This window comes from Peromyscus californicus, unplaced genomic scaffold, assembly GCF_007827085.1.
Source record: "Peromyscus californicus insignis strain IS unplaced genomic scaffold, ASM782708v3 Scaffold_11__1_contigs__length_118956290, whole genome shotgun sequence".
Classification (NCBI taxonomy): Eukaryota; Metazoa; Chordata; class Mammalia; order Rodentia; family Cricetidae; genus Peromyscus; species Peromyscus californicus.
The window spans coordinates 46,721,751-46,741,482 of NW_026294402.1; positions in this window are offsets into that span (position 1 = coordinate 46,721,751).

Here is a 19,732-nt window from a genome sequence, read left to right on the forward strand (position 1 = left end):
ACACACATATCAACCTCTTTTATTCCCTGTGGATTTTTACAGGCAAGGGAGGAGAAAGTCTGTTTCTTTCCATCATCCCTCTAATTTTCTTCATTTTTTTCCCTCTGTTCACTGGAAACCTACATAAAACCAAACCACTAGTTTAAAAAAATCAGTCATCTAGCTGGATGCCGGTACAATGCCTCTTCATTGGGGTGAGTTGGAAGAAAGGTTGCTGAGACAGGTTTATCTTAAAAACCAGATTGTAAAGTCAACAAGGTGATAAAGAATTAAGAGAGGCCTTTGGAAAGAGGGTGCATCTAAGTTTACCACATATATGGGCTGAGGAGAGTCAGGTGAGAGGGAGATTTTTGGAATAATTAGAAGACTAAGGATTCCATAATGATTAAAGAAAGAAAGAAATGTGCCCAGGGAAAGCAGGCTGCTGTGGGGATAACAGGAGAAGAGGGCTTGAAGAGATGGAAGAAAGCTTAGACTGTCCCCTAAAGCCATCAGATCATGGTCTGACACAGGAACAGACACTCCAGTGGCTGAGACTCTCACATGCTCAGTAGCACAGGGTAACAGTATTGCTTCACAAGACCCAGAATTAACAATACTCCTTGAGAAAGCAGCTGCTGTATGGCATAGAGGGGCATATGGGGACACTTCAATGAACTGATAAACATTTTGAGGGTAATATTTTATTCTAAAATAATTTGAGACTTTAAAAAGTTGTAATAGTGTTGGAAGTATAGCTCAGTGGTGGAGCACTTGCCCAGTGTGGTGGTTTGAATGAAAATGGCCCTCAAAGGTTCATAGAGAGTGGCACTATTAGAAGGTGTGGCCTTGTTGGAGGAAGTGTGTCACTGGGGTGGACTTTGAGGTTTCAAATGTTCAAGCCAGGCCCAGTGGCTCTCTCTCTGCCTGCTGCTACCTGTGAGTCAGGATGTAGAACTCTTTAGCTCCTTCTCCAGCACCATGTCTGCCTGCATGCTGCCATAGTCCCTTCATGATGATAATGGACTAAACCTCTGAACTGTAAGCTAGCCCCAGTTTGTGCATGAATCTTAAAGAGTCTTATTAATAAAAACAAACCTGGAGCTAGGTATGGGCTGAACGCTGGAAGATCAGAGAAGCAGAACAAGCCACAGCTTCCTCACCTCGCCAATTCCTCAGGTGATCCTGTTTCCTCAGACTGGAAGCCTCTCTGTCCTCATCCAGAATGGGTCTCAGCTGAACTGCTGCTCAAGAGCCTAAAAGCTTACCCAGGCCAAAAGCTACTAGTTCCTGGTTTTCACTCCTTAGATACCTTTCTGCTTTCTGCCATCACTTCCTGGGATTAAAGGCTTGTGTCACCATGCTTGACTGTTTCCAGTGTGGCCTTGAACTCACAGAGATCCAGATGGATCTCTGCCTCCCAAGTGAGAGGATTAAAGGCATGTGTGCCACCATTTTCTCACCTCTATATCTAGTGGCTGTTCTGTTCTCTGACCCCAGCTTATTAGGGTGCACAATATTTTGGGGAACACAATACCACCACACCAGTTAAATGCTTTTCCTTATAAGAGTTGCCATGGTCATGGTATTTCTTCACAGCAATAGAAATACTAATTAAGACACCCAGTATGTTCAAGGCCATAGGTTTGGTTCTTCAGAAAAACAAAGAACAAAATGAAGGAGTTGAGGAGGTTGAGAAGTTGCAAAAATGATGTTAAAATTTCTGATTACCTCCTCTCCACATTTACCAAATTCTGACAGATATCTGTGTTTGCTTTATGATCCATTTTATAGTTTTCTCTTTGTATGTGTATGCATATAACTTTTTTCCGATACGATTGAGAGTGAGTCACAATATAATAATCATTAATGCTTCAATGTATATTTCTTAACAAACAAGAAAATACTCTTATAAACCCATAGTACAGATATTAAGATCAGGAAGGTAATATCAACCAGATGTGACTAGCCAACTTACAGACTTTGTTCAGTTTTGCTTTGGTGATTAGAAAGTGAAATGTTGTCTTAGACTGAAAGAAAATTTTAAAACTTTTTGCTAAAATTATATATTCTTAGTAAATCAATGCAAAGATGATTTGAAAGCATGACTTTAAAAAACTAAGTGAAACTTTTAACAACTGTGTATCCAATTATGGAAAAAAAAGTAGATTGATTTCAAACAGTTTGTAATGCTTACAGGAAAAAGCACTCTGTTGAAATAAAACTGCTAATGGGGTTTTCGGTAATGGAAAAAAAAAGGATGCCTGGGTCATTATTTTTCTGGTAATGTGTGCCAGAAATCAGGATTATAGAACATTACTAATGGGAGCACAGAATTGTACCATCACATTTCTCAGGGCCCCTTGAAAATTGTGGAATTTTTATTTCTAGCAAGCAAAAATGTCATTGATGTATTCAGAGAAGCACAGAGTTCCAGAAGCTCATCACATTCAATAGCCAGGGTCCCAAGGTTGAGGAGGAAGTAGGAGGTTCCGTTTCTCTAAGACTGAGGACACTGAGACACTCATGGACAAACGGCAAAGAGAAGAGCCTAATGGGTGTGCAGCAATTAGAGGTGGGCAAAGCTGGAGTGTTGCCCTCTCCTTGCACCGCCTGGCACAAATCCTTCAAGTCCTGCCTAATCTGCTCATTCAGCTTCATTTAACTGAAAACTGGGCACATATTCCATGTGCATTTTCCCTTCCCTTTATTCATTTATTTAAATGACAACAGCAGTATACACACACAAAAAAATCTTATCATGTTGAAATGAACCTTAGGAAATATTTGTGGCTCCAAATAGTTGAATAAGTAGTCATGCCACTTAGTCTGGTTTGATGAAAGAGGCACGTTCCAATGACAGATTCAAATGAAAGAAAACACTTCTAGAAAAAAATGTTAAAGTTGATTTTTATACTTAGTTGTGTCCCTTGCCATTCCTGGAAGCAACCACTGTTAAATTTTTGAAGTGTAGCCAACTCTATTCTTAAATATTTATGTAGTGATATCTAACTATACAAAACACACATATATACATGCATACACTAGAGATGCACAGGTAGGGTCATTCTGTGTGCATTGTTTTATAACTGTTGTGTGTATATGAAAAATTTTGTGTGTATATCAGAAGTCTAGTATAACTCCTGGCAAGAGTTATATAGCTCCATATAATTGCTTCATGGTGTACAAAACTAGTTATTTATAATTCCCATATCAAAATGTGTTTTAAGTGCTTTAGTTGAAACTAATAAAGAGCCCAATACAGATATGTTTGTGCTTGTAGACAAAAATGTAAGAGTTTCTCAGAAATAGAATAGCTGGGACACAGTCATATACAGCTAACATTATTAAATAATGAAAATTTCCTTCCTCAATATTTTTCCAACTGATTCTCTCAAAGTGCCCATTTTTGTGTGCTGTTGCTGTTATTATATATTACAAATAAGTTAGGTTCTTATTTACTTGATGGGAAATTGTGGTAATATTTTTTTCATGCTTGCTAGCAAAGTCATACAGCTTTAGATAGCTTCTAGGGGCCACTTACATTGCTTCCATCACTAACTCTTTTATAATTGTTGATTTTTTAATTAGAAGTGTAACACTAATGCTATTTGAAGTTTAGAAACTTTTAATTTTGATGAAAGCCAATTTGCTAGCATTTTAGTAATGCTTTTATGTTTTTTCTAAGAAACACTGGTTTGTCCCCAAGTCACAAACTTTTTTTCCTATGTTTACATCTAGAAAATGTATAGTTCTGGCTTTTATGGTTCAGTTTATGGACTACCTCAAAGAAATTGAATATAGAACAAATAGGAGAAAGATTCATTTCCCACATAAATATATTCTAGTGTTGTGGAAACATTTTGTAGAAAATGAGCCAAGTACATATGTAAAGATTTATCACCGAGCTGCTCTATTCTCCTCTGTTGACCTGTTTGTCTTGTGTTCCCCAAACTGTCTCAGTTAACATTGCTTTATAACAAACCTTTAGAGCAGGGAGTCAGGTTTCAGTGTTGTTCCTAATTCTCTTGCATTTTAGAATCGTCTCGTCAGTTTCTGCCAAAATGTGCCTAGTTTTAATATAGATTGTATTGAATCCACAAATAAATCTGAAACAATGGGTATCTTAATAATATTGAGTCTTTAAATACTTGTCCATAACCATTTACCTGGCTTCCCATGAATTTCTTTTAGTGTTTCATAGCTTTTGGCTTAGTTAGAATCGTGTGTATTTTTTGTTAAGTATAATTCTAGCAATTTGATTTTTCCTACTTTTAAACATATTTCTAATCATTTGCTGGAAGAGATATGACAATTAGACTTTTTATATGTTCAAACAATTCTGATTTTATTCTGGTTAATTCTAGTGTTGGTTTTTCTTTTCTGTAGATTCATTAGAAGTTTCTATGTTCATAATCATGCCTTGCATAAACAATGTTTCATTTTTTTCTTTCCAATACTTCTGCTTCTTGTCTAATTTTTCCTCACTTCACACAGTAGCTGAGCCTTCCCTTTATTATATTCTTAGCACTTGGTTTTTACACATTTTAATTTAGATCGTGAGACTAATAAAAAAAATCACAACTGGTATTTTGCCTTGTGTCAAGCTGGATGACAGTTCTTTAATATGGCATATGTGCAGAGCATAAAAGTATCCTTTTAGACCACTTCTAAGTGTAGAGTTTTGTGGCATGAAGTACATTCGTATTGCTGTCATCTGTCTTCCAAAATCTTCATCTGTACCTGTGAAACACAAGCTCCTCATTCTCCCCCTACCCAGCCAAGGGGACCACCATCCTACTTTGTGTCTCTGTGAAGTGACTACTCTAGGTTCCTTAGATTAGAGAAAACATATGATGTTAGCCTTTCTGTGACTGGCTCTTTTACTTAAGCGTGATAGTCTCAAGGTTCAGGGTTTTATGCTACTTAAGGCTGAATAATAGTCCATCAATGCATAGACTACATTAAACTGTACTCTTTCAGTTATTGATGGATACCTGAGCTGTTTTCACAATTAGGGATTGTGACTAATGCTGCTCTGACCACTGGTGAACACATATCCAGATTCCTGCTTTCAATTATTTTAGCATCATCTGCAAGTGGAATTGCTGATCGTGTTTAGTTTCCCCAGGAACTGCTGTACTGTATTAAAGAGGAGCTGGGTCATTTTACACTCCCTCCAGCAATGTCACATATCCAGTTTCTCCATGCTTCCTGCTGTGGTTTTGTTTGCTTTTGTTCTTAGTATCAATCATCCTAGTGAGCATGGAGTAGCATTACATTGTGGTTTGATCTGCATGTCCCCAGTGACTAGAGATGCCATGCATCTTTTCATGAGCTTGATGATTATTTCTGTATCTTTCAAAAGATGCCTCTTCAAGCCTTTTCCTCACTTTTAATCAGGTTGTATATTTTTGTTGCTTTGTAGACATTTTATATATTCAGAATGTTGATCACTAATTACATACAGTTTTTTTTCCATTCTATAGGCTGCCTGTAATCTGTTGGTAGTGTATCCTTTGATGCACAAATGTATTGTGTTGACGAAGTCCAGTTCATCCATTTTACTTTTGTTGCCTTTTTTTTTTTTAACATCAGATCCAAGAAATCATAGCCAGCTCTGGTTTCATGAAGCTTTCCCTTCATGTTTGATTCTAAGAACTTTGTAGCTTAGAGTATGATGTCCCTTTATTCTGCTTAGCATGTTTTTGCCTCAGTTTCAGCTTCATTTGCTTTCTCACCAGTATAGAAAAATAGAATGGATAAAGTATAGTTCAAAAAGTATGGCTGCAAGAAGGAACAGAAAGCAGGCAGATGGTAGCCTCTACTGTGGAATATTCCTTTACACTGTATGAATATAAGTCGCTGTGATTGGTTTAATAAAGAAGCTGACTGGCCAATAGCTAGACAGGATAAGGTTAGGGAGAAAGCCAAACAGAATTCTGGGAAGAAGAAGGGTAGAGTCAGGAGTTGTGAGCAGATGCGAAGAGAAGCAAAATGGGCAGGCCATACTGTGAAAAGGTACTAAGCCATGTGGCAAAGCATAGATAAGAAATATGGGTTAGCTGGGCAGTGGTGGCATACACCTGTAATCCCAGCACTTGGGAGGCAGAGGCAGGCAGATCTCTGTGAGTTCGAGGCCAGCCTGGTCTACAGAGCAAGATCCAGGAAGGCACCAAAACTACACAGAAAAACCCTGTCTCGAAAAAAACCAAACCAAAAAAAAAAAAAAGGAAAAAAAAAAGAATTAAAAAAAGAAATATGGGTTAATTTAAATGTAAGAGTTAGCTAGTAACATGCCCAAACTATTTGCCACACATTTATAATTAATATTAAGCCTTTGTGTGGTTATTTGGGAGTTGTTTGCAGGACAGAAACTTCTACCTACAAATGGCACCCAAATGTCCACCACCTATATCCACATAAGGCCTAAAGAAGCTTTTAAAAAGGTTCTAAACCCACAAAATTGTAGCAAAATTCGGCTTCCTAGTTTCATGTCTCTCATGCCAGCCACAGTACAGAAACACACCTCCTGGCAGCTGGCAGCATGCCACGAGCTAAGCTGCCTGGCAGGTTCCCACAATCTCTCACACAGGCTGTGGTACAGAGTGCATCTCTTGGCAGCTGCCTGCGGGAAGAGCCAGCCACTGTGCACTTCTGCCATACACTAAGCTAAGCTACACTGGTGATGGCTGACATACCAGTTTCATTTCATGTAATCAAAAAATAATCAGATGCTCGGTAAAAATAGATCCAGACAGAAAAAAGCCTCTGAATAGGTTATAGTGTGTTTAAAAATATACATAGGGTTGGGAGAGAGAAGAGGAAGAGAATATAAGTCATAGATGAAAAAAATATAATTTTAAAATAATAAAGCAAAGTCCTTTAAAAGGGAGTAAAGTAATATATAAAAAAAGGCACATAAAGATGGAAAATATACAGAGTCTGGATCCTGTATGTTATTGTGTTGTTTTTGAATTTTTTGACTACTGAGAAAGGAGCAATAGCTACTAAGAGACATGTGATTATGAAAACTGCAGGATTAAATGAACCTATACAGTTTAAAATGTCTTGACTTCAAAATGGAAGTCAAAAGATATGTTACTTTGGGGAAGAGATTATGCTTTTATTTCCACAGGAAATGAGAGGCTGTGGATCCATGCCATATTGATATGGGTCAGGTTTGATCACGGAAGACTCCCTGAAATCCTAACTACAGACATAAAGAAATAAACCTAAAAGAACTACAAGACACAGCATGTATATTTTACCTGCTTAAACATAAAACAAAAAAAATCTTTGGCTGACTTGTACAATCTATACTAGTATTAATACAGATATATGTTATCTTTAAAAGTTTATGTATTCGCCGGGCGGTGGTGGCGCACGCCTTTAATCCCAGCACTCGGGAGGCAGAACCAGGCGGATCTCTGTGAGTTCGAGGCCAGCCTGGACTACCAAGTGAGTTCCAGGAAAGGCGCAAAGCTACACAGAGAAACCCTGTCTCGAAAAACCAAAAAAAAAAAAAAAAAAAAAAAAAAAAAAAAAAAAGTTTATGTATTCAAAACAAGAAGACCAGATACCAATGAAAACAGATGGTCCAGGTGATCCAACATCTCAAAATGCTTCTGTTACAGTCTCCTCAATCCTGCATCCAAAACAGCTTCAAGGCTGCTGACCGAGATAGTCCAACCTCACAGAACACTCCATCCAAGACTTAACAATTATCCTGATTTTCTCAGGGTTCCTCCAAAGAGTCTACTACTCCCAGACCAGGAAGCAGTCTGGAGAATGATGCCCAGATTCCCAAAAGATGGGTTATGGATGTTTATTATCATTTAAGGGGGGTTGGTTACAACTTGTTATTGGTCATAGTTAGGAAAAAAGCTAGACAAAGGATTTAAATTCAAAGATCTTATCCTAAAGGAAAAAAGGGGGATATGATATAGAAATGATGAGATAAAAGGGTAGATTATTGAATCTACTTTAATCCAAAAAACAACCATTAATCTCAAAATATTTTACATTGGTATGGATTTTGGCTTATTGATACAAATTTAAAGTTAATTTTGTTATACTGTGTGTATTTTTCTTCTCTTGTTTGGGGTATTATGTTTATGCAGCTCATTTAAAAATAGAATGTATAATTAAGAAATACAGATTAGTAGTCATCTACAATAATCAAACTTGTAGTCATATTAGGTATGTTTTCAAGGTCAAACAAATATATGTAGATAGATAGATGATCTTCAAACACTTCAAAGACCTACAGAATATTGCATTTAAAATGTTTTAATAATGTAAGACTTTCCTTGACAGTGGGATACATCTGCTCCTCACAGCACCAATTTACTTTAAAAGAGTATAATGGGCATTGAAGAAACCCCATATGGAGTTTGTCTTTTTTTTTTCTTTTTTGGTTTTCTGAGACAAGGTTTCTCTATATAACAGTCCTGGCTGTCCTGGAACTTACTCTGTAGATCAGGCTGGCCTCAAACTCACAGAGATCTACCTGCCTCTGCCTTCCAAGTGCTGGGATTAAAGGCACACACCACCATTGCCTGGAGGAGTTGGTCTTCTTTATGGCAAAAGCTAGCCATTCTTGCGAAGAAACTGCCCTTGCCTCAATTGCTGAAAGTATACTGTCCAAAGTAAACCAGCAGGATGCAAAAAAAAAGCAACTGCCAAACTTTGCCAAAATAAGGTAGGATGGTCTTTCAAAATTCCTTGCTTCTCAGAAAAATCTGTCAGATAAACTAGGCCTGTAGGCCAAAATTGGAAACCCCAACATCACAGAAGAACTTTGTGTGACTGTCCAGGCAGTCAGATATCCCTTTCATTGGGTAACACTTCACCCTTCTGGGATCTTTGATGGGGTTAAAGACTAAACAATTAGACTTAAAGTTTTCCTTAGTTATGATAAAAAGGTAAATTAGGTATAAAACTTTAGACTCACAAAGATAAGATAAATAATAGAGTGTTTTCTCTAAATTTGCCAAATACAAATGGACTGGGTATTGTAACTGTAATTCTTACTTAATATTTTTTTTGTTATATATAATTTTACTATGTTAAAGTTAAAACCTTCCATTTTAATTAGACAAAAAGGGGGAGATGTGGAATAATTCCTTTACACTGTGTGAATATATGTTGCTGTGATTGGCTTAATAAAGAAGCTGACTGGCCAATAGCTAGACAGGATAAGTTTAGGCAGGAGAACTAGACTAAGGATACTGGGGAGAAGAAGGGCAGAGTCAGAGAAGTAGCAAACAGATGCAGAGAGAAGCAAGATGGGTATGCCATACTGAGAAAAGGTACCAAGCCACATGGCAAAGCATAGATAAGAAATATGGGTTAGCCGGGCAGTGGTGGCACACGCCTTTAATCCCAGCACCTGGGAGGCAGAGGCAGGCAGATCTGTATGAGTTCGAGGTCAGCCTGGTCTACAAAGCAAGTTCCAGGAAAGGCACAAAGCTACACAAAGAAACCCTGTCTCAAACCCCCACCCCCCCAAAAAATATGGGTTAATTTAAATGTAAGAGTTAGCTAGTAACAAGCTGGAGCTATTGACCAAGCATTTATAGTAAATATTAAGACTCTGTGTGGTTACTTGGGAGTGGCTTATGGGACAGAAACTTCCACCTACACTGTACCTGAAGTGAAGGCCCCAAGAAGTAAAGAACCAGGGGACAGGATGAGACCAGGTTGAAGTCAGGAGGAATTATCAAAATTATTTTTGACAGTATTCCACTCCCTACTGCCCAGTCTCTACTTTAACAAAAGACTTGGGACTTCTTGGTGAATTCTGTTGTAGACCAAACTGCTTTTGGAGCAAGGACTTTGCTGGCTACGACTACAGCTTTATTGTGTATAGTTCACGAGCACCTTGAGTGTAGCTCACAATTAAATCCTTTGCTGCAGTGTGAGGGCAGGTGAGGCTTCCTGTACACCATGAAGAAAGAACAGAATAAAGATGGTGCTGTAATAATGAATAATGGAATGACAAAGCATAACAGGTTTGAGAATGGTTAAGATATTAAAAATTTTGCCCCAAATGTCCTCTTACACAGGAAATTAGATAGCCCAGAGGGGCTCCTCCAAGGCTAGAGTTCAGTAAGCTTTGAGAGGTATCTGAGCATTTGAGTCATTACAAGTTATTAAACACATTAATTCCATAAAACATTCTATTAATACCAATCACACCCATATTTTGTCTTAGGAAACGTTGACCATCTACTGCCCTCTGTTATGTCTACCAGTGTTTATTCTGTGAAAATCAGCATCATGATTTCTTTCTTTTTTCTCTATTTCTGACTTCAGATTCACGATGTGATGATACCTATGCCACATAAAAGGGTAACTTTGTCAGGGATCATAAGACATGATCTGGAGGTGGACTACAAGACAGAGAACTACCTGGAGCAAGGTAAAAATCAAAGGCCACTTGGAAATATTGGTTATTATCCCATAAAAATGATACTTTGAAAAACTTATGGAGAACTTAAGCAAATACTAGTCTTAGTATAACAAATTTTCTTCCCTTCATCTAGGTATCTTTAGGGGATATTTAGCAAAGACTTAAACTCACGTCTATGTCATGATTCCTTCCCCAGTATCCACATCCCACACCAGCATGGCATGTCTGCTGTGGCTGATGAACTTACACTGACCCTTGATCATCCCCTGAAGCTCAAAGTTCAGATTACAGTTTCTCTTGGGTTATACACTCTATGAATTTGGACAATGGCATCATAACGTCTCTGTTATCATAATATTGGCAGCATTTTCATTAGCCTAAAAGTCTGTGCTCCATCTGTGTATCCCTGTCTTTACACAAACCCCTAGCAGCCACACTTACTCCTCGCTGTGCAGTTTTGCCCATTTTAGAGAGTGAAATAATTGGAATCATAAAACACACAGATTCTTTTCATTGGCTTATTTCACATGATAATACATACTTAAGTTTCTTCAATGCTTTTTTTTTTCATGGAATGAGAGCTCATTTCTTTACAGTGTTAAATAAAATTCCACTGTCTATATAAAAACACTTATCCATTCATCTATCAAAGAATATTTTGGTTGCTTCTAAGCTCTGTCAATTATCAATAAAATTGATCCTTTTAAGTAGCAATATTTTAAAGCAATAGCTACATGTGGATTTTATGGTAGGCTTTGACGACTGGCTGTAGCTTTCTTCTCTCTGTATATACACACCCAGGCTGAGCTCATGTTATGCGGCTGCTTATGTACAATTTCTATGTTGACTCTTCGGAACTCCAGACTCACATGACAAAGCCCTATTTTAGTGTCCAATCTTAAACTCAGCCCATTCAAACTGAACCCTTGATCTTCTCCCTCTGGTGACTTCAGCCTGCCACATATGTAGCCTTTTCTGTGTCCGTGTTCCTCCAATCTTCCCAGAAGCTTGCAACCCAAACCCTGCAATCCTTGAGTGCCTCTCTTCCTCTCCTATCCCTCAAACAACTCAGCAGTAGGTCAAAGGAACCTCGCCCCGTGTGTCAACTCTTTATCCGATCACTTGACAGAGCGAACGTTGCTTTTAAACCACCACCATTTTTCATTTTAGGAGGCGGAATAACCTCTTCAATAGTGTCTCTGCCCTTATCACTAGTATCCATATGATAGACTTGAGCTTTCATTTGTATTATTTTACTTAGAAACAACCACAAAGTCACAGAAAAGCTACACACTCAATACAAGAATTTATTTTTTCCTGAATAAGTTGACCATAACTTGCTGCTCTGTTCTCTCTCACCCTCCTCCACTCCAAGACTTCAGTGTACATTTCTGACCCAAACAGCACTATCAGTGTAACAGCAACATAATGGTAAACTCAGCAAACCAGCTGCTCAATCTCCTTCAAATCCTTGCTGAAACCTCATGTTTTTCCATGGTGCCTACTCAACCCCTCACCCAATTAATAATTCAAACTTGCCCTTGGTTTGATTGATGTTTCTTTAGCAAAATGCATGAAGGGCTTGGTCTGAAATGGATGCTGACTGATAATCACAGGCGACTGGACCTGTGAGGACCTGGAACAAAAAGACATCTGAGCCCTTCTCTTTAGTAAAACAAATAGTTCAAAGTTTGTATAGGCAGCCGCCAAGGGTGGGGGTGGAGACTTCGGGAGCAAGCAAGAATGTTGGGATTAAGATACAAACAAAATGCAAGGATAAACACCCAGGAACATTGAGGAACAGTGGTGTCTCATTTGTGAGTACACTGTCTGAGTAATGCCACTGTTCTGTACACACAGGGTTTGACTCCCAGATCGAGAATACAGTGGTAAAGCTTACTGAGGTGAGGTGCTAATGAGAACAAATGAACCACTTTTGGGGAAGGAAGCTGGTCCTCCCACAGGAAATGGGACGATGGACCAAGCTGCTGGCTGTGTTTTTATAAAGAAGGATAATCCCAGAAGCCTGGAGGCCTTAGGATCTTCTAGATATAGTCGAGAGTACTTCTGAAGTCCCTCTGCTTGTTCCTACCCAAATGATATCTATTATGTACCCAGTGAAAGTGTTCACCATTAGAATAATTCCATCTGGAATTTTTAGGTATGTTCTGGGCATAAAGAATGTCCTGGATTGAGATGGAATTTTCTTCTCAAGCCAGGAGAATAGTGAAGTGTGCTGAGCTGGTCATGGAACAACACGATCAAATTCTTTCAGATGCCATGAAGCACACATGCATATAAACTGTGCATCTAAATACTACATGTTGCAACAGAGATGTTACGAAACACTCTGCAATAGTAACTGATTGTAAGCTTCTGCTTTCTCATGACTGACTTTTATCTGGTCTAGTAAGATTGTCTCAGCTTTTCCTACCGTCTGATAGTCCTTAACTTTCATTTTCTGCTTTGTTGCCAATGGCTCATCTTATTGACTTCCATATAACTCATCTTCTTGGAGAGGACTCTGATTGGCCTGGCTCATCTTGAAAAGTTCTTCCAGTTCATAGGTTATGGGCCAGTCAGTCCATGAGGTACCTGAAAGTCAGCTGACACCACGGGAGACAGGGTGCTTGTGGCAGAAAATGTGGGTGCGCTATCTTAGTAGGATTTTAGGAGAGTCACAGGAGTATTGAGAAACTAAGGTTCCTTATCTCACTTCTCACGGTTTTCAAATAATTCAAACCTAGCAGCAGAGAATCACATGAGGAAGATGCTGACTTGTTAAAAAGGCTGGTAGACTTAATTAAAAAAAAAAAACCAGGTTTTAAAGTGTGTGTGTGTGTGCGTGTGTGTGTGTGTGTGTGTGTGTGTGTGTGTGTGTGTGTGTGTGTGTGTGGTATGACAAGGTTTTGCTTTGTAGCTCAGATGGACCCGAAGCTCAGGATCCCCCTGCCTTAGCTTCCGGAGTGTTGGAATTTCAGGCCTAGCTAAAATAGGTTTCATTTATCTCTCTATCTCTCTATCTCTCTCTATCATCTATATATCTCTATGTATATATATTTTTTGAGACGGAGTTTCACTATGTAGACTTTGCTGGCCAGGGGCTCTCTGTGTCGACCAGGCTGGCTTCAAACTCATAGAGCTCTGTCTGCCTCTGTCTTTTGAGTGTTGTGATTAAGAGTGTGCCCTGACTCTAGCTGCCAAATCAGTTTAATTTGAGCTGAAAGAAAGGGTTATACCTATTAAAGTCAAGTATAAACAAGACATGTTCTTGCAGTACCGAGTTTGGATTGGTATGGTTGAGTATCAAGTCCTATCTCGTTTCCTTGGACACTATGAAGACATTTACCTGTCTGTTTGGGAAACTGGAAAGGAAATTTCCCTTTTTTCTTTTTTTTTTCAAAACTCATATGAAGTATCTTGGAAAGGACCACCAACTCAAGGGTGTAACAGGCTCTTGGTGTACTGGCTGTCTTTGCACCATGATTTCTGTGTCCCTCACAGTCACAGATTACAGCAAAAGACCTTCAAGGCCAAAGGAACGTTTACAAGTGAATCATTTGCTTCCAGGAACATGGAGGGAAATGCTGGTGTTAAAAATGGCATCTGAGAACCAAGCAGAGGAAATGCGTGTGGAATGAGTGAGCCCAGCCACGGTGCAGGAAGGGAAGGTCAAATGGTCTTGCAACAAATCCTGACAGATGTGCTGTGAAGTGGGTCGTATCTGAGGACCACATGACTGCTTGGGTTGAAAGCTTCCATTGTCTGTCTTTATCAAGGAATATTGGAAGATATGAAGACACATTCTGAGATAACCTCTGGGCAAATATTTCCCAGGCAGCGTAGAAAAACTTAACTCTCAGAGAACTAAGAAATAGAAGACAACACACATAAATTAAAAGAGAGAAAAGTCTGGGAGCAGAAATATAAGGGAGAACACAATTTTTTAAGTCATTTGAAGTATACAGAAAAACAAAGTGACTGGAAAATAGAAGAAAAGAATTTGAGGACATACAACAAAATGGGCATTTCCGCTACTGTTCCAATAGGTGACTGCTGAACTGGGCAGGCCAGAACCAGGACACAAATGAATGTTTACAACTGAGACTATGTACTCATCTATCCACATGCATATGTGTGTAATGTTTCAGAGTACATACATACACCTCATTTGAATGGAAGTCTTAAGAATTGCATAATCTGCTGGGCGATGATGATGCACTCTAGTCTCAGCACTCAGGAGGCAGAGGCGGGTGGACCTCTGAGTTCAAGGCCAGCCTGGTCTATAGATTGAGTTCCAAGACAGCCTCCAAAGCTACACAGAGAAACCCTGTCTTGAAAAATAAAAAAACAAAATACAGCATCTTGTCTGTCTAAGTCTCTGATGTCTAAGGGATGTGAATGTATGTATGATTTTCTTCAAAGTAACAAGGCATATGCCAGAAAATATTAAGAGTTTATCTTGCCTTTTTAGTTGAATTGTGTTTTGCAATTGCCAAATAGCCTCATTGATGATGGAAATTTTTCTTTTTGTTTTTTCAATATATTTTTAATTAAAATATGATTACATCAAATGCTGCATGTTCTCTCCATCTGTGGTTGCTCTCTGCAAATCTTCAGGTGTGATTATGTAAGATGGGGTAACCACAGAAACCAGCAAGGGAAGCTTTCCTTTTTAACGCAGGGGGAAGGAGCTACAGAGTTAGCAAGTCACTGATTTTTAACTCATTGTAAATAAATTGAGGCAAGTTCGTCAGTGGCTGCTAATGCCATCCAGCAGACAGATCTGTGGTTCTTGAGGTCGCTTGTTCACTGGTATCTCTGAGGGGCTTTGGAAGCCCTTGACACCTATTTAGTGCCAGGAAAGATTCAGATGGATTGATCTGGGGCATCAAGGTGTGATTTCCCATAAACTGCCAGACTATAAACTACAGCATATCCACCTTGGGTAGTCATTCTCAGCCAAATTAGTACTCCATATTATTCTTTGCTTAATTTTATATTTTGCTAATCACAAAGGGGGATGTGTACTTTACAATGAAGAGGACTACTTCCTGTCACTTTAACCCAGAAATCAACTTCAGCATCATTATGAGTGACCAGATATTGTGTTCCTTTTGATCTGATGAGAGAATCAAAAATAAAAACAGATACTGTCCTTAATGATAGAAGATTCTATGTACAATAAAATGTGTAACAGAGGCAAGCAAGCATACTAAAGGAAAGACATGTGGTTCTAGGAAAGGGTCTCATTGGGCTACACCAAGGTTGAAGAGTTGGCCCACATTGCATTATGGGTGACACACTTGATAATGAAATTCACACACTGTCTTGGCTTACTTTTCCTTTACTGCTGTCTGTCATGGAAACACAGACTAACAGGAGATTCCCTCTTCCTGCTGATGCCCATACTCCCTGAAAAGTGCTGTGCCCAGAACACCTTCCACCGCCCCTCTGTTCTGAGATCACAGGTCAGCTCCTGATCCAGCATTGCTGCTGCTGCTTCCTGTGGACACACAGCAGGCTGGAGGGGCACTGGGTTTGGCTTAAAGATGTCCTTTGCTTGAATTTTGTCTCTGTTACTAGCCACTCTGTCATCTTAGATGTCACACGGCCTCACTGGGCCTCAGTCTTTCTCATCTACAAAGAAGGAACAGTGAGGGCTGCTTTATAATAGTGCAAATGAGAATGAAATAATGTAAGTGTAACATGCTTAGGGGAAAATCCTGGTGCTCAGTAAGGGCTCAGGGAATGGTAGCCCTTATGCTTCAAGTTCTAATCATATTTCCATCAAATTGGTGAAAAGAATGACTTTCTCCTGCCTATACGGTAATGTGCCTCATGCCCTCAGTATGCAGAGTTAGCCCTGCATAACTTTGGGTTCTGCATGTGTAGATTCAAGTTAAAAAATAATTTAGATCTCTCCTGAACATCTAGACATTCTTTTCTTTGTCAATACCCACCAAACGAATATAACTATTCACACAGATTTTTATGTTGTATTAAGCATTGTAAGTAATCTAAAGATGACTGAGAGTAAACAGAAGGTTATTTGTAAGCACTATGCTGTTTTACACAAGGTGCTTTAGCATCCATGAATTTTAGTATTTATAGGGGTCTTGGACCAGATCCCTCAAGGATAACTAGAGTTGACAGGAGGACAGTGTAGGGATGCTGGTATGTGCATATGTGATTGATCCCTTCTTTAGGAGGGCTTCTCTTGATTCCAAGATCCAAATTGCCTGGATGGGAAAATAAAGTCAGGCTCTACTTCACCCTTGAATTCTGTCTCTGCTCTGCTTGTGATCTGCTATTCACACCGAATCTCTGTCCTCATTTCCCATCATCATGTGCCAATGATCAGTCCCTCACCTCACACCTATAAACCTTATTCTTGCTCTTGGAGAAGAAGCAGTGGGAAAAGGATTTGTCTTCATAAAACTTAGAGCAGGTAGAGCAAGAGATTATGAGCTTATAAGCAAATATATAATTCCAGGTAAGCACCATGAAGAAAATAAAGAGAGAGGAATGTGTTTTGTTATTGAGATAGTCAAGGATTTTATTTTACTTTCTATTATTATTTTTGTCTGAGAGGTTTTTCTCCCAAAGAGAGTAAGGAGACGGGAGTCACAAAAAGTTACAGGAGGATCTTTATAGGTGGAAGCAACAACTTGTGTAAGGACCAGGGCTTGATTGAACTTGAGGTGTTTGAAGGATTGAAAGGTCCATGTGATTGAGGCAGAACAGTGAAGGTTGAGGTCAGAAAAAGAAGCGGAGCTAGATCATGCAGCACCAGGCCAAGGAACTGCATTTTATTCTGTTGAAATGGAAAGTGATTGGAGACAGCAGAGATGGAAGAGCCTGCCAGGGAGCGTGAAATGCTTTTGAGCTGAACAACAGAACTTGTTAACTGAACTAAGTGTAAGGAAGGAATCAAGACTGACCCCAGATCTTCATCCCAAATACACTGACTAGTGGTTCCATTCACCTAGATGAGAAACAGAAATACTTTGGAGTGTGGTGTTTTACAAAGGGGAAAGAAAGAATTCTGTTTTGATTGTTAAGTTGGAAATGTTTACTAATCAACCAAGTAGAAGGAGCAAGTAAATAGAGGTAGAAGTGTGGAACTCGGGAGAGCCTGGCTTGAATAGACTTCAGAAACATTAACCTGCTAGCTTAGTTAGTATTAAAGCCACAGGGAAGACTGCAAAGCAGAGTCCAAAGACAGATATCTGAAGCATTCTAACATGTAAAGTGATAAACATCACAATCAGCCTTGGGGTCTCCTTGTCTCTGGGCATCCTTCCTAATTCTACTCACCTTCCTGGCTCAGTGCAAAGCAGGAGTGCTCCCCACTTTCCCCAGGCTCTGCCTCTGCCTTTATCTGTAGCCCAGCTCTCTTCCAGCACGCCCCCCTCACTTATCTCTTGGTGAATTAGTCTTGTCTCCCCAGCCAACTTGCTTTCTCCAGGACAAGGGACACATCTGTAAATCCTTCAAAAATCTAACAGGCAATTACTATGTGCTCAAAAATGCATGCTGATTAATAGGGTAAACTGCTTGTAAATGCCCCTATCAGGCCATGCTGGCAGGTGTTTATGACCCATAGGTCTAGTGTAGCAGAATATTATTATAAGGTGTGTTACTTTTGTTTATGTTGCATTTGTTTTACTCTGTGAGCTGTGTTACTGTGTTTGTGTGAACACCTGATGGTCTAATAAAGAACTGGCCAATAGCAAGGCAGAGGAAGGACAGGCAGGGCTGCCAGGCAGAGAGAATATATAGGACAAATTTGGGAGGAGGGAGATCAAGAAAGGAGCCAGAGGAGTAGGATTCCAGGGGCCAACCACCCAGCTACACAACAAGCCATGGGGTAAGAAACAAAGAAAGGTGTACAGGAATAGAAAAGGAAAAGCCCAGAGGCAAAAGTTAGATGGAATGATTTAAAGTTAAGAAAAGCTGGCAAGAAACTAAGCAAACTAAGGCTGGGCATTCATAAATAAGAATAAGCCTCCGTGTGTGATTTATTTAGTAGCTGGGTGGCGGGTCCCCCAAAAAGCTAAAACAAACAGCAATAGTCTAGTGTATCTTTTTCCATGTGGGATTGCTCAACTAAGGACTATTGTCTCTAATTAGATGATTAAACAATCACCAGAAAAAAAATCTTTCAGCAAGGCATCTGGGCAAAGCACAGCACAAGGAAGTGAAAGGACTTTGTTCGCAGATAAGTACAAATAGAAAAAGGAAACGACCATCGCCATGGCAGATCAGAATGGCAGTAGAAGAGAGAAGGTTTGTGCTCTGCAGATGGCTTAGTTGGTAGCATGCTTCCTGTGCGAGCATGAGGACTTGAATTACATCCTCAGAACCCATAGGAAAACCTGGGTATGGTGGTAACTGCTTGTAATCCCAGCTTTGGGAAATCAGAGACAAGCAGATCCTCGGAGCTTCCGCCATCTTCCACTACTCAGCACTCTCTGGGCCTCAAAAACAAGGTGAGAGTCTGAGGAACAACACCCAAGGCTGAACTCTGGCTTCCACACTTCCACACGTCCATGCACACATGTTGCTCTAGTTTACTTTCTGTTGCTCCGACAAAACACTCTGATGTGAAGCAAATTAGAGGAGAAGGTTTATTTGGCTTACCCTTCCAGGTAACAGTCATCACTGAGGGAAGTCACGGCAGAGACTCAAGCAGGAACGAGAGCAGACACTATGGAGGAATGCTGCTTACTGGCTTGCTAGGCTAGCTTTCTTCTACTGCCCAGGACACAGTGGGCTGGGCCTTCCTACATCATTCATCAATTATCAGTCAAGATGATTGCTCAGAGACACAGCCCCAGAGGCCAATCTCAGTTGAGATTCCCTCTTCCCGGCACACATGTGCATGCACATGAACACACAGAGAAAGTAACAAAAAGGGAAAAGGCTTGCTAAGTGCGGCGACTCGTGCCTATAATCGCAGTCATCTGGAGAATGAAGCAGGATTGTCAGTTTGAGGCCAGCTTGGGCTACATCATGAGACACTCACAAAAGTAAACAAACAACAATAGCAACAACAATGGCAAACCAGAAAGAAAGAAAATTAAAAAAAAAAAAAGGAAAAGACCTTTAACAGTCACTCCAGAAGCTTGACCACAAGTCCTGTTTGCAGATCAAAAGTAAGCCAGTCTGAATACACTCGACAGAGTTAGCCTTGTATTTCTAGAACACTGGCAAAGGCTGAGGTAGAGCATGTTCTTTGTGTCCCTCTTTTCTTCTAGAATACTGTAAGTTTCCTGCTGATTAAAGCACAGTTAGATCATAGCTAGCTGTGGCCCAAATGCCAACTCCTGG